Below are 15,151 nucleotides of genomic sequence, written 5' to 3' on the forward strand. Positions count from 1 at the left end.
GGACCCCATCTGTTCTACTTACTGCCTGAGCAGGAGGTGGTGGAGAAGAGGCCAGGGGTCCCTGGTTTACTTCCTCAGACCACCTTTGGTATTTCTTTTGCACTGTCTTTTACATACCTCACAGCAATAGTTAACTAATGGATTTTAAATATCACATTAATATATTAATAATATATTAATATACATATTTGTCACATTTACACTAAAATGAACCAAATTAATGACAGCATCTTTGTATATTTACGAGTTGGATGATATGGCACAGAAACACACGGTGAGGCGAGCTTAAATATTACTTGGTTTGGTCTTTATTTCTTTCAGCTGCATTCACATCAAACTCTTCAGTGCTTCACTCTAAGAAATAAAATGTTGTATTTACTTAATCAAGTTATGGCAACCAGTACCACAAAACTCAGTTGTTTCAATGGGGAAAGTAATTAATTGCAATTATATGCAATTAATTGTTTGATATTTTAAGTAAATCTAACTAAGCTTTGTTAATTAAATGCTGAAGAAAAGAGTTAAATTACATTAACTTTACATCTACTGACAACAGATTCAATTAACTTGACATGATTAAGTTTAGCTTGCTAAAGCTAAATGATGATTATTGATAGTCAAAGGTTATGTTAACTGTAGACTGTAGCTGAACTGTTTAAGTCACTTTAATACATCTGACTTTATTAAACTTTAGAAAATTGACAAAACAAAGCATTTGACAAATTCTTCATTGTGCATTGAACTGGGACTATCATGAATTTATGATAAAAACATGCACAAAAATATACTGGTAGTTAATACATACAGTGGGGCAAAAAAGTATTTAGTCAGCCACCGATTGTGCAAGTTCCCCCACTTAAAATGATGACAGAGGTCAGTAATTTGCACCAGAGGTACACTTCAACTGTGAGAGACAGAATATGAAAAAAAAATCCATGAATTCACATGGTAGGATTTGTAAAGAATTTATTGGTAAATCAGGGTGGAAAATAAGTATTTGGTCACCTCAAACAAGGAAAATCTCTGGCTCTCACAGACCTGTAACGTCTTCTGTAAGAAGCTTTTCTGTCCCCCACTCGTTACCTGTATGAATGGCACCTGTTTGAACTCATCATCTGTATAAAAGACACCTGTCCACAGCCTCAAACAGTCAGACTCCAAACTCCGCCATGGCCAAGACCAAAGAGCTTTCGAAGGACACCAGGAAAAGTATTGTAGACCTGCACCAGACTGGGAAGAGTGAATCTACAATAGGCAAGCAGCTTGGTGTGAAAAAATCAACTGTGGGAGCAATCATCAGAAAATGGAAGACATACAAGACCACTGATAATCTCCCTCGATCTGGGGCTCCACGCAAGATCTCATCCCGTGGGGTCAAAATGATCATGAGAACGGTGAGCAAAGATCCCAGAACCACACGGGGGGACCTGGTGAATGACCTGCAGAGAGCTGGGACCAAAGTAACAAAGGTCACCATCAGTAACACACTACAACGGCAGGGAATCAAATCCCGCAGTGCCAGACGTGTTCCGCTGCTGAAGCCAGTGCATGTCCAGGCCCGTCTGAAGTTTGCCAGAGAGCACATGGATGATACAGCAGAGGATTGGGAGAATGTCATGTGGTCAGATGAAACCAAAGTAGAACTTTTTGGTATAAACTCAACTCGTCGTGTTTGGAGGAAGAAGAATACTGAGTTGCATCCCAAGAACACCATACCTACTGTGAAGCATGGGGGTGGAAACATCATGCTATGGGGCTGTTTTTCTGCCAAGGGGACAGGACGACTGATCCGTGTTAAGGACAGAATGAATGGGGCCATGTATGGTGAGATTTTGAGCCAAAACCTCCTTCCATCAGTGAGAACTTTGAAGATGAAACGAGGCTGGGTCTTCCAACATGACAATGATCCAAAACACACCGCCCGGGCAACAAAGGAGTGGCTCCGTAAGAAGCATTTGAAAGTCCTGGAGTGGCCTAGCCAGTCTCCAGACCTCAACCCCATAGAAAATCTGTGGCGGGAGTTGAAAGTCCGTGTTGCTCGGCGACAGCCCCAAAACATCACTGCTCTCGAGAAGATCTGCATGGAGGAATGGGCCAAAATACCAGCTACTGTGTGTGCAAACCTGGTAAAGACCTATAGTAAACGTTTGACCTCTGTTATTGCCAACAAAGGTTATGTTACAAAGTATTGAGTTGTATTTTTGTTATTGACCAAATACTTATTTTCCACCCTGATTTACCAATAAATTCTTTACAAATCCTACCATGTGGATTCATGGATTTTTTTTTCACATTCTGTCTCTCACAGTTGAAGTGTACCTCTGGTGCAAATTACTGACCTCTGTCATCATATTAAGTGGGGGAACTTGCACAATCGGTGGCTGACTAAATACTTTTTTGCCCCACTGTACAATGTGTACTGATTAAAATAAGAAAAAAGTATATATTTACAAAAACTGAATATGTAGCCCAAAATATTGCAAGTGAAGAAAAATAAAGATGAATAAAAATTAAAAGGTTTTTTATTAGTAAATGTCTCACTTTACTATTTTTTATCTGGTAATCAAGTTTTATCATTTTTAAAGGTTTTAGTCAAAAACCTAAATCAGTTTAAACCAGCACAACTGGTTTAGACATTTAATCTTCCTGTAAAAGAAAGATACTTAAGTTGTCATGAAATGTAAATATTTATCAAGAGGAAAAGCACAAAGTGGAGAGAACTGACGTGACATCTGTGCTGATTAGTATAGTAAAGGTTTATGTACACACTGATTTTCAAGACAGATTTCATCTTGACTTGTCTGTGACATTAAATGAAAACCATATACAACGATTACAAAGAGGAACACATTTCTGACAAAACAATGTATTTATGACATTCTAATATGAATGAATGAATTAAATGGCACAAACTAACATTGTTATTTTACTTATCAAAAGGCTAATATGCAACTAAAACTATCAGGTTGTATTCTGCACAGTTGTTTCTGAGTTGCTTGCTTGTCTATTAAAGAAAGGATGCATGGTTTGACATGACATGTCTTAATAAAGCAGTCCCAGCCACCCCCCATCTCCTCCTTTGTCTAATCCCACCTCACCCCTCTGACATTTAAGAAATCTATCCAACCATATCCTACCCAACCCCCACAGCACCGCCACCATTGCTGCCACTGCTTTGTTCCCTGGCAGTAGGCAGAAGGACTGTTTTAGTATTGGACATCTGTCTACCCATCACCTATTTTTATGCAGCTTTAAAACATCCACTATTATTTCCCCCACTTGGGTATTAAAAACTGTTTTAGTAATCTAGCACTTTCATATGTTATATGGTCAATATAATCCTTTTAATAGTATTTCATTATGTAAAAAGAGAACTGGTTTCACCCCGACATGAAAATTTTAGTAGCCTTGCCTCCACTTATGATTTGTAGTGACCATCTCATAACAAAGACAACTTCTCGTCACAGACATTTGGGAGCCTCTGCCTCCAGAAAACAAAGAGCAGCAGGGTAATGGCTCAAGGTGCTGATGACATTTCCCCTCTTGCCAAGTAGAGTGTCATAATCAGATAAGAAGAAGTGGATTGGTCTCTATGCTGAGTGCAAAGTTGATGATTCCAGCCTCTGTAGGTCTTGAACCACTCTCATCCTATTATTTTTCCTTTCACCACCCTATCCTTTCACCCCCAACCTCAGGGAGTGCATTTCCCATGTTACCCAGCCTAATTCAATCTTGTTTGCTTCTCCACTTTATAGCCCAGATTGAATAATGACTAATGGACAGATTTCACAAAAAGAGTCACCTGGCTATCTCCTCTATGCCATTTTTCTTCTCTCTCCACCCAGTCATCACATGTCTCTTGTACTTCCTCAGGACTACTTTTCTGACTCAGATGCCTTCTCAGATAATCTTCAGTGCCACCAGTTCCTCAGGAGTCTTGATAAGGCCATCTGCCACTGAGAACATCATTGTTGCTCAAATTTCCTGCTTAACCCTGAGATCAATCATCAAAACTGCTCTAGCAATTCCAGTCTCTCCCTTTTGTTCCAGATATACCTTTGTGAAACAATGTAAAGAACAGTAGTAGAAAAGTAGAAATTCTTAAAATGTTAAGGCTTGACAAGTTGTGTGATGGAGGAGGGCGAGGTTCTGGTGTTTGCTATCAGTGTGGTACACCAAACAGAAAGTGATTGTTTTCAGACAAGCTCACTTTCACAACAGTCATGGTTAGTTGGTATGTTAAGGGCAAGAAGGCTTACAGAGTTATGTTGCATTCCTGAATAAGGCTTCTAAGTTTCCACTCAGAATTTAAATATGGAACCCCCAACTCCAATTTCCCAGTTGAAAACTTGTGAACCCAGAGGTGGCACTGTAAAGAAACAGTAGTAAAAACTGTAAAACCTTTCATCTGTGCTGTTGTGTATTTGTGACTCATGTGTCTGTGTATGTTCACAGTCATCCAGGTCATGGTATTCTAAAGCCTCTTTTCCATTTGTACCTACTCAGAACAATTCGCCACGGCTCATTACGACTTGACTGGATTCGACTGATTTTCCATTACAATTGAGAACCAACTAATGTGCATGGTTTTCACGATAACAACGCATCCAAGTGTCCCGTGAAATACAATACAATATAATACAACTTTATTTATATAGCACATTTAAAAACCAACGGTATACCAAAATGCTTCACAATAAAACAGCAAGTTAAAACATGAATAATATAAGACTATTAACAAAGTACTGAACAGGTCAATGGCACTAATTACACAAGAATAAAAGTGAATATCAAATCAAACTTGCTAAAAACACACAGGTTTAAAGTAGAAGAAGATATATATAGAAAGATAAAATTGGAATTGATTATAAAATACCGGCGTTTACTAACTGGGAAAGAAAGATTAAATAAGTGAGTTTTTAATCGTGATTTAAATAATTGGATGGAGTCAGACGTGCAAAAACGGCAATGATGATCGACCCAGAAGGCAGACCGAAGAAATGGTGGATGGACAAAATTAAGGAGGACATTAAGACCATCAACGCATCACCTGAGGACGCCTTGGACAGAACCAAATGGAGAAACCTTTGCCGAAGAGCGGACCCTGCACCAGCAGGAACAACGCCAGGATGAAGAGAAGTCAGACGTGTGAATAGCAATGGGAATGTTGTTCCACAGGTTAGGTGCAACCAGGGCAAACGCACGGTCACCTCTGGTCTTGAGCCAAGATCTAGGCTGTACCAAGAGTAATTGGTTGGATAATCTGAGGGCTCTCCCAGGGGTGTATGGCAAGATAGCTAGGTGCTGTATTATTTATAATTTTGAAGGTAAGCAGCAATATTTTAAATTCGATGCGGTATTTGATGGGGAGCCAGTGCAAATCAGAAAGGACAGGGGTGATAGAGGCAAACCATCCGGTACCAGTCAAAAGGCGTGCCGCAGCATTTTGGACATGCTGTAATCTATGGAGAAGAACAGCATGGAGACCAAAGTAAAAGGATTACAGTAATCTAATCTAGAGGTCACAAAGGCATGAATAAGCTTTTCAAGATCCTTATGTGGTACGCAATACTTAGCCTTCGAAATACGACGCAGTTAGTAGAAGCTAGATTTGACTACAGAGGTCACTTGTTTGTCAAATTTGAAGGAGCTGTCCAGCAGCACACCTAGATTACTAACAGTGTCAGAGAGAAAAGTGGCGAGGGATCCAAAGGTATCAACTAGTTGGCCCCGGGGGAAATGACTGTCAAACACCACAATTTCCAAAAGCACAGCACACACACACACACACACACACACACACACACACACACACACACACACACACACATATAAATACACAGACATATATAAATAAAATATACAAAGGGGATAGAGTAAATAGGAATAAAAATAAAAATACAAGTGAATTGCACATTTCAAGTATTGAGGTCTATTGCACCATTGACTATTTACAAAAGTATTGCACAAAGGTATTGCACTGTGAGGTGAAGAGGCACTACAGCTTAGTTGTCCCCCCTCCTTTCTCCTCCTGTTTCCCCTCCCTCTCCCCCACAGAGAGGAGTTAAACAGTTTGATGGCGTGTGGGACAAAGGAGTTTTTAAGTCTGTTAGTTCTTGTCTTGGGGAGAAGCAACCTGCCCAAAGTCTTTGACTTCTCTCATGCACTCTAGGAAGCAGTGCAGTGACAGAGCAACATTGTCAGTTAGCTGAAAGTAAATTTGTATATCATCAGCATAGCAATGGAATGAAATGTTGTATTTTTCAAAGATTAGGCCTAGAGGTAGCATATAGAGAGAGAACAACATTGGGCCCAACACAGAGCCTTGAGGCACGCCACAGCAGAAGGCTGCAGCAGAGGAAGAATAGGCACCCAGAATGACAGAGGAGGACCTGCTCGAAAGATAGGATTCAAACCAGTTAAGGGTGTCACCTCTAATGCATGTATGTTCTAACCTCGTTAGTAGAATATTATGGTCCACCATATCAAAGGCTGAGGACAAGTCCAGTAAGACTAAGACCGCAGAACTACCTGAATCGGCAATTAGGAGAAGATCATTAACGACTCTCAGCAGAGCTGTTTCAGTGCTTTGACGTGGTTTAAAGCCAGGCTGAAATGAATCCATCGTATCCAGATAGGCCTGGAGTTGTGAGAAAACTATCTCTCCAAGATTTTGGACAGGAATGGGATTTTGGAAATCGGCCTGTAGTTCACAAAGTCATTATGATCGAGGCTCCTTCTTTGAGAACAGGCTGCACTACAGCGTGTTTAAAGGCTGACGGAACATGGCCGGAAAGCAATTAAGAATTCATTAGAGTTAAGATACTAGGCCCGATTGCATCAAAACCATCCTTGATAATGCGTGATGGGAGAATATCATGTACAGAATTTGTATTTTTCAGTTGTTCAACTATTTGCTTAAGGGCAGTGAGTGACACCGGCTAGAACTAGGGATGGGTATTGATACGATTTTCACGATTCCGATTCCATTTTCGATTCTGTTTAACGATTCCATTCTTTATCGATTCTCTTATCGATTCTTATTTTTAAAAAAGGAGAACACTAAGGTCGATTAGCTTAGAACTTTGCTTTATATCTTCTCTTTGAACAAGATTTAAGTAACAAGTAACATGGCCTTACAAACCCAACAGTGAGATCTTAAGAGATCCAGCCTACGGCTCTTCAATGGGGTGTCACAGGGTCCCCGGGAAAAAAATTGTAAATGTAAAATAATAAAATAAATATTCTTCTGTAGCAATAACAAAGTATAACATAAATTATTCAGTAGCAATTATACAAGAATATCCAGTAATGTCCCTGCCTACAATTAAACACATTCACTTACCGAAAATCATCTGCTGTGGCAAATGGGTTCAAGCCTTTGACCACAAACTGAGTCACTGCTCGGTGACATTCGTCTATCCTGGCCTGAAAGGAGACGCTACCGGCAGACTGCAGCGAGAACTGCCAGCATCTGAGCCAGACTCTGTCTCATCATGGTCACCTAAGTGCACAGGCAGGTTTTGTAATAAGGCAGATCGCGCTAACATAATATGCACTGTTAGTTGATTATTTACCTGCTGCATTACCGCTGCTGCTGGGTTGAGATTCACGAGTCTGGAGCGGAATTAAAAACACGACATTCCTTTAAGGTCATCGTGTGTTTTGTGAGCAAATGCTTTTGCATATTCGTAGTGTTTCCTCCCTTAAATGAAATATCTACTTTGCAAGTATTGCAAGTTGCCCTGTTGTCATCCGTTCTCGTAAAGTGTAACCAAACTTTTGAGCGTTTGAGCCGCTTAGGCGCCGTGTTTCCTGCCAGGTAAATGACGCTCCGCAACGTGGTGACGTCATTCGGATAGAGGAGCATGTAGATAGCAAAGAATCAGCAAAGTCATCAACTGTATGAGGTATGGGACAATCAGTAATAGTGGGTGCAGAATTAAGGAACACCACAGAAAAATTAGCCACAGTTTCAGAATTAATTATGCACATAGGGCGTCGGAGGCTCTCAGGGTGCAGTTCTGTATTGCATAGATCAACATCAAAAACAACTGGGAAGTGATCAGAGATCCCAACATTGTCAATGTCTTAAATACAAATGTCCAGGCCATATGAAAAAAACAGATCAAGGGTATGGACTTTAAAGTGGGCTGGTTCATTTACCCACTGAACAAGGTTAAGAAAGTCAGTTAGAGCAAGAAAGTCTTTGGCTAATGGATCATCCTTACAACAGATATGAATATTAAAATCACCAGTCATATTTAAAAAGAACAGATCCTAATAGATCAGCAAAGTCCTGAATAAAAGCCTTGTTGTATTTCGGCAGTCGGTAGACCACAACACACAGAGCTTTAGAAGAATTGGCCAACTCCATTAATTGGACTTCAAAGCCAGGGTAGGTAGTGTAGGGGAGCTGCCGAATTTTATGGTTATTTTTTAAAAACGAGTCTAAGCCACCACCTCTGCCCGTAAGCCTAGGTGAGCTGAAGAAAGCACAGTCTGGCGGGACAAGCTCAGAGAAGGAGAAGGACTCACCAGGGTGAATACAAGTCTCCATCAGGAACAAAACGTCCAGCCCCGAGGCAAGGAAAAAGTCATTTAAAACAAAAGTCTTATTCACTAGCAACCTTACATTTAGTAGAGCCATCCGTGTCATGGGCGCCATGTCCCTACTCGTAGCGCGTCGCAAACGGCTTAGGTTGCTATGATGAACGCCACCTCTGGAAGACGTTATCCAGGTATGAATAGGCAGGCATGCCACTGGGAGGGCTGGGTAGACTTGCTGTCCGACGGAGCAGATCCACCGAAGGCTAAGCGATCTGGCAAGGAGGCAGTCATGGGAGGAAGAGGGAGGATGTAGAATATCCATGCTAGCATGTGGATTAGCCATAGCCTGTGCTTTAAGGTAACCATTAAGACAGATGCGAAAGCCACTCTGTTTGCCCCGCTTCCTATAGTGTTTCTTGTACACGATATGCTGGTGGAGGAGTCCGATCGTGACAGGGTGGCGTCTCCCAGAGTCCAGCATGGATCCGAACCATAGGAGTGAGAGAATCGAAGATTTGAAAGTGTTTGGTGGTCATAAGTAATTAGTGCATTGCCACCTAATGACCATATTACCAAAAGAATGAGGAGTACAATGCAAAAGTCAGAAAAGAGGAGTCGAAAGGAGAGGCGAAGACAGCTGAGCACAAAGGCGTCATCTTTGAATTTGACAGATGCGTCCCTGTTGACTTGAAATCATTAGTATGTGACACAAATGCTACAACAAAGGCAGATGTCGAGGCGACGATATACCTGCTGCGTGGTCTGTGGCTTTTCGTCAGACGCAGCTCCGGCGGCCTGCCACGCGTCCAATAGCGGCGACGCTGCTGCTCCGGCGGGCAGCCATGGGTCCGACAGCCACGGTGGGCGGTCACGTGTCCAGTGGCGGGGGCGTGGCGGCGGCGGCGTGGCAGCTGTGGCAGGCGACAATCAGGGGCGGATCTAGAGAAATTTTCTTAGGGTGCCAAAGAAATCAAATGGGATGGCAAAATCAAAGCCTTTTTTTTCCCAAACACATATGCAGGTGGTTACATATGGTTAAAATAATTCAAATGCAGTAAGTATACACTTTTTCATAGAAATATAGTCTATAACTTAATTATTGTCTGTAGCCCACATAATTACACACTTTAGTTACATAAAACATGTGAGTTTTGATCTAATGTACTGTATAGTCTGCATAATAAATAAATATGCAGCCCAATAAGTATAAAATCCAGAAAGCTACACAACATGGGGCGCTTCATTTACAAACACAAGTCTAACTTAAGTTTCACTGTTTTTTGTTAGAAAACAGTCACATTGTTACAGCTGAAATTACACAAAATGTCAGAAATCTGCACTGTCATGAACAAAAATTTAAACCTAGTTTTTCATGATTTGTTGGATTAACCCACTGAGGTCTGAAATACAACCGGCCATTTTTGACTCCTTTTAGTTGTATTTGTATGTGTTTATTTGTATTTCACCCTCAAATTGTTTCATTTTTTTCCCCGTTGCCTTGTTTGGTATCTTTTCAGCTCAACTGAATTTAGTTGTTTTTTTTCACTCACATACTGCTTTAGTATTACTGATCTGAAATCACACAAATAACTTAAAATCCTATTAGTATTTCTTTACTGAAAAAAAACAGACATGTTGAGTAAATTTTTATAACTTGAAATGCAAATATAAAATGTACATTTTGTAAACATAAACAGCTATTTATCTAAAAATGCAGCCAATACACCTGACATTTTTTTTCATTTTCTACAACCATTTAAAAATATTACTAAAACTAAAATGAGAGAACAATCAGGTTTCGCCATAAGATGCCCCACAAATGATGCGTGCCAGTAAAAAAAAGTTTGTCCACCAAAAGACAGAGGAGAACAGCACAGGGACAAACCTGCAGGCCTGACAACAGGAGGTGTATCACTCTGCTGGTTTTCTACTTAGTGACAGTGTTTACATTGCAAATGTGCCTTTGTGGCATTCATTAGTGCCCTCACTGACACACAAAACAAAACAACAACTACACAACAGAACAACTACACAAGACAACACAACACACTAAACGTTACAAATCTCCCACAGCTAAAAACTCTCTCGCTCTCTCTCACTCGCTCGCTCGCTCTGTCTCGCTGCCATTACCGTCACTCCCAAAACTCTCCCCTCTTCCTAAACAACCAAATCCCACGTGTTGAATTTTTTTTAATTTGTGGACATGGTACATTTTTCCACCGAAAGGAAACGTGGCTTTATTTCTTTCTTTACTGTTTTCACGCTGTCCTTAGAAAACGCTTAAAACACACACACACAAAAACGTGACGACAGTTTTTAGAAAAAAGCATGGCCAGTGTTGGGAAGGTTACTTTTAAAATGTATTCCATTACAGAATACATGCCCCAAAATGTATTCTGTAACGTATTCCGTTACGTTACTCAATGACAGTGAAGTATTCTGAATACTTTGGATTACTTAATATATTATCATGCTTTTTACAACAACGTGAATGTACTATTGCTGTGTGATTTATTACTGTTACTGAAGGTCCGCGACTCCGAACTGTAGTAAAGGGACCTCTGGCTAATACGGCGGGGTCCCTGTCGGCTCGTAGCCGAAAACTAGCTTTACTTTGTTGTGTTGGTCAACTTTTCTTGTGAGAGACAGAGCGAGGCGTTGAAAGGCTGCTCCAATGGAACTTATTGTTTCGGAGGAAAACACGAACACGGTGTACAGTCGAGTCTTAATAGCTTACTTACAACTGGGCTCGTCAGGCACTCTTCTTGGCTGCAGTGGTTATTATTATATTTACATGCTTCCAGCTCCCGTTTTTCCTCGATGACAACTCGTACCTTTCCACTCCCCTTTTTCTCCCTCCTCGCGCTCACAGACCCATAACGTGTATGGCAGTCCATTCTCCCTGCAGCACGGACTACACTGCCCATGATGCTACATTCTTTAGAGCTATGCTTGTAGCATTCTGCCTGTTAGCTTAGCACAACAACGAAAAGGCGCTCTCTCACCCAGGAAACACACAGTCGCAGAGAGAGAGAGCGTCGCCCTGTAACCATGGAAACCGTAACGCTGCCGCCTGGAACAACAGAACGTAGCTGTCAAACAAACCCAAACAGTCCTGACCCGTGACAATATGAAACAGGAAAGTACCGCAGTGTAATCCATTTATTTCAACAAAGTAACTGTATTCTGAATACCACCTTTTTAAACGGTAACTGTAACGGAATACAGTTACTCATATTTTGTATTTTAAATACGTAACGGCGGTACATGTATTCCGTTACTCCCCAACACTGAGCATGGCTTATATATATTATCATAACTCTGGATTTACTGGCCTGTACTTAAAATGTAAAAACTTTGAAGTCCGAACTTTCAATGTGGGCTGAAATAGAGACTCAGCTGGCTGCAGCTTGTTGCTATGTCAGCTTACATCAGTCGTGTGATTTGGAGGTGCAGCGTGTCCGTGGACCACGGAGGGTTAATAACACTCACCTTCCTTCCATTTCCACAATGTCACATCCAACCACCTGTGTAAAAAGCGAAATTCCCATGGTGTTTTATATAGCATTTATATTCACTGTTGACTGTAACTGCGCTCAAACTGTTAATGCTATCTTATTTTAATAAACAACACAGTCATATGCAAAACTGGGGTGGCACTTGGGGTGGCAAGGGATCATTTTAGGGTGGCACTTGCCACCCATGCCACCCTTCTAGATCTGCCCCTGGCGACAATGTAGCACAACACACGATCCACCATGTGCTGGCCATGCAAGTTGTAGACATGGTGCCTGTGCTGCTGGACGTGGGCGGCGTGGAGGGCGCGCTGGACGTGAGTGGTGTGGAGGGCGCGCTGGATGTGGAGGTCCCTCCGGCACGCCGACCTCCAGCTCTGGCTGAGTAGGTCCCTCCAGTTCGCTGAGCTCCTCCGGCTGCGGCGCGGGGCTCCTCCGGCTCGCTGAGCTCATCCACGTGTGGTGCGGGCTCCTTCGGCTCACTGAGTTCATCCGGCTGCGGCGCGGGACTCCTCCGGCTCGCTGAGCTCATCCACGTGTGGCGCGGACTCCTCCGGCTCGCTGAGCTCCTCCGGCTCGCTGAGCCCTTCCACTGGCGGCGCAGGCTGTGGCGGCGCAGGCTGTGGCGCAGGCTGTGGCGCAGGCTGTGGCGCAGGCTGTGGCGCAGGCTGTGGCGCAGGCTGTGGCGCAGGCTGTGGCTGATCCTGATCCAATACCAATACTCTGTACAAAAACGTAATGTTTAATTGTATTTTATAAAACAATATATAGTTGTATTATGTAATTGTAATAATATAGCTTCATAATGATTACAGGACATCACACTACTTGTTCTTGTTGCTTAATAATGCAGAATTATCATATAGAAATAAAAAAAAACCTGAAGTTGTGCGCTATTTGAGCATGTTGCCTGCCTGCAGCACTAAAGGACTCTGCGAGAGACGTCTGTCTCGCCCTAGCAGCACCTGTCCTTCTCCTCCTCTTCAGTTCGCCTCAACATAAGCTTATCATATTCTGTAATATGATTTACTCTGAGGTGTTCAACTCCTCACTGTCTTGCCACATGTATCGCAAACCGCATCTTGGCTGTTTGTGGAGGTAAAATACGTCCACACATGATTCAGTTTACGCTCAGTCATTGTCGTCAGTGCACACGCCAGGGACTGCGACACATTTATACAGCCGTATGACTATGAAAGGCGTAAGAGGAAGCAATTCCTTCCAATTTAGATGATCTGAATGATATAGTTTCTTTCCACTGTGTTCCTGTTAATGAAAAACTACAAATTCACCCCAAAATACTAAAATGTCGATATTTTAATATGAGAATCGATTCTAGAACATAAATTACCGGTATCAGAAGAATCGATATTTCAATATCGATCCGCACGCCGCTAACAATTAGAACTGTGTGTATTTGTCAGTGCATTATACCAGGGAGCACTTAGCTTTTAGATTGCTAATGTGGTTCTCCATAATGCTAACATTGATAATGAATGTTATTTTGATGGGCGCTTTTACAGTCAGCTCTTAAGGACTGGAATTGAATTGCCTCTACTGGAAAGGGTTATGAAAGGCTGACTGTGAAATGTCAAGTTCTTGGTTTTATGTTTATCTATTCTCTATAATCTATTCAATAGAAAAATAAAAAATATATATTATCTTTTTCAGAGAGTAGTTCTTACAAAGTAATCACAGCAAAAATATTTTTGTGGTCTAATTGTGCTCCATGCACAATTGTGCTCAACAAGATGTCATAAGCTTAATACACTAAGTGAATATGGGAGTAAAAACTCCAAAATTAGCTGATGAACAAAGTACAGAGGCTACGCTACCAAAATATCTACTGCTACTGTAAACTGAAATTAGTTTATGAGAAAGTCAAAGACAAAAAGTCAAAGGTATTAAACATCCATGTACCTGTTATCATTATATAGATTATTACCCACTTCCATGCTGCTCTTTACACTGAGGAGAATAAACAGTACATCAGTTTGGTCTTTCGCTGAATGCATGAAGCTGCATACAGAGTACATGATATTTTCTCTGACAGCAAAAACCCGATGGAAGATCAAAAGTCTCATATATATATATATGGTAAATGGCCTGCATTTGTATAGCGCTTTTCTAGTCCCTAAGGACCCCAAAGCACTTTACATATCCAGTCATCCACCCATTCACACACACATTCACACACTGGTGATGGCAGCTACATTGTAGCCACAGCCACCCTGGGGCGCACTGACAGAGGCGAGGCTGCCGGACACTGGCGCCACCGAGCCCTATGACCACCACCAGTAGGCAACAGGTGAAGTGTCTTGCCCAAGGACACAACGACCAAGACTGTCCAAGCCGGGGGTCGAACCGGCAACCTTCTGATTACAAGACAAACTCCAAACGAGTTGAGCCACGATCGCCCTATATGTATATATTTGTAATGTGTAACCTTCTTCGTGACTGAACATCATTATGTAAAAGTCCAGACTTTGAGCTTCATCTGGTGATAATGTGCAGTATTTGTACATAACAAAAAGCAAAGCTTGCTGTCACACTGTTCATGAAGTTCTAGTTTTGTCTGTTTTCTGAGTGGGCCTATAGTGGAGGTCTGAAGAGGATTTTCCTTCTGAGGAAGCTGATGGTGAAAATAAGAGTTCTGCTTGATCCCTGCGATGACCTTCAGTCCTCCTGATATTTCTGAAAGAACGTATGCCTTGGTGAACATATGCAACAGACACAAGACAGCTATGATGAAAGAAAGAGAAGAAGTCTGTCTTCTGGACCCATGAATCCAGCTTGTTGTTTCCCCCCAAAGTAAATGCAGCTGATCATAGAATTGTTGTTAAGTAAAAACAACAAATTAAACTTCTAGAAAAACTTCAACTGCTGTGTTTTTAAATTTAACATGCAGTTGAAAGTTTTTAGTTGAATGTTGAATGTTTTAGTTGTTTTTAGTTGAATGTCAAAGGCCTCCCTCTCTGTTTAAAACGAGGGTAACAAAAACTAAGGAATGACAAATTACTTAATTATTGGCAGCAACACAGGTGTGTAGGATGGCTAACAACAACACTATAACATAGTGCGTATGC

At 41.6% G+C, this 15,151-nt stretch overlaps 1 protein-coding gene across 1 annotated transcript in view; it reads left to right on the plus strand.

Annotated features, from left to right (window-relative positions):
• LOC147304583 (thrombospondin type-1 domain-containing protein 7A-like) overlaps window positions 1–15,151 on the plus strand; it is a 189,902-nt gene that overhangs the window by 29,538 nt on the left and 145,213 nt on the right. The window lies entirely within an intron of this gene.

This window comes from Aulonocara sp. 'chitande type north' Nkhata Bay, linkage group LG22 (genome assembly GCF_057382095.1).
Source record: "Aulonocara sp. 'chitande type north' Nkhata Bay isolate Kocher_YH1m ecotype deep benthic linkage group LG22, A_spYH_male_GT1.1, whole genome shotgun sequence".
Taxonomy (NCBI): Eukaryota; Metazoa; Chordata; class Actinopteri; order Cichliformes; family Cichlidae; genus Aulonocara; species Aulonocara sp. 'chitande type north' Nkhata Bay.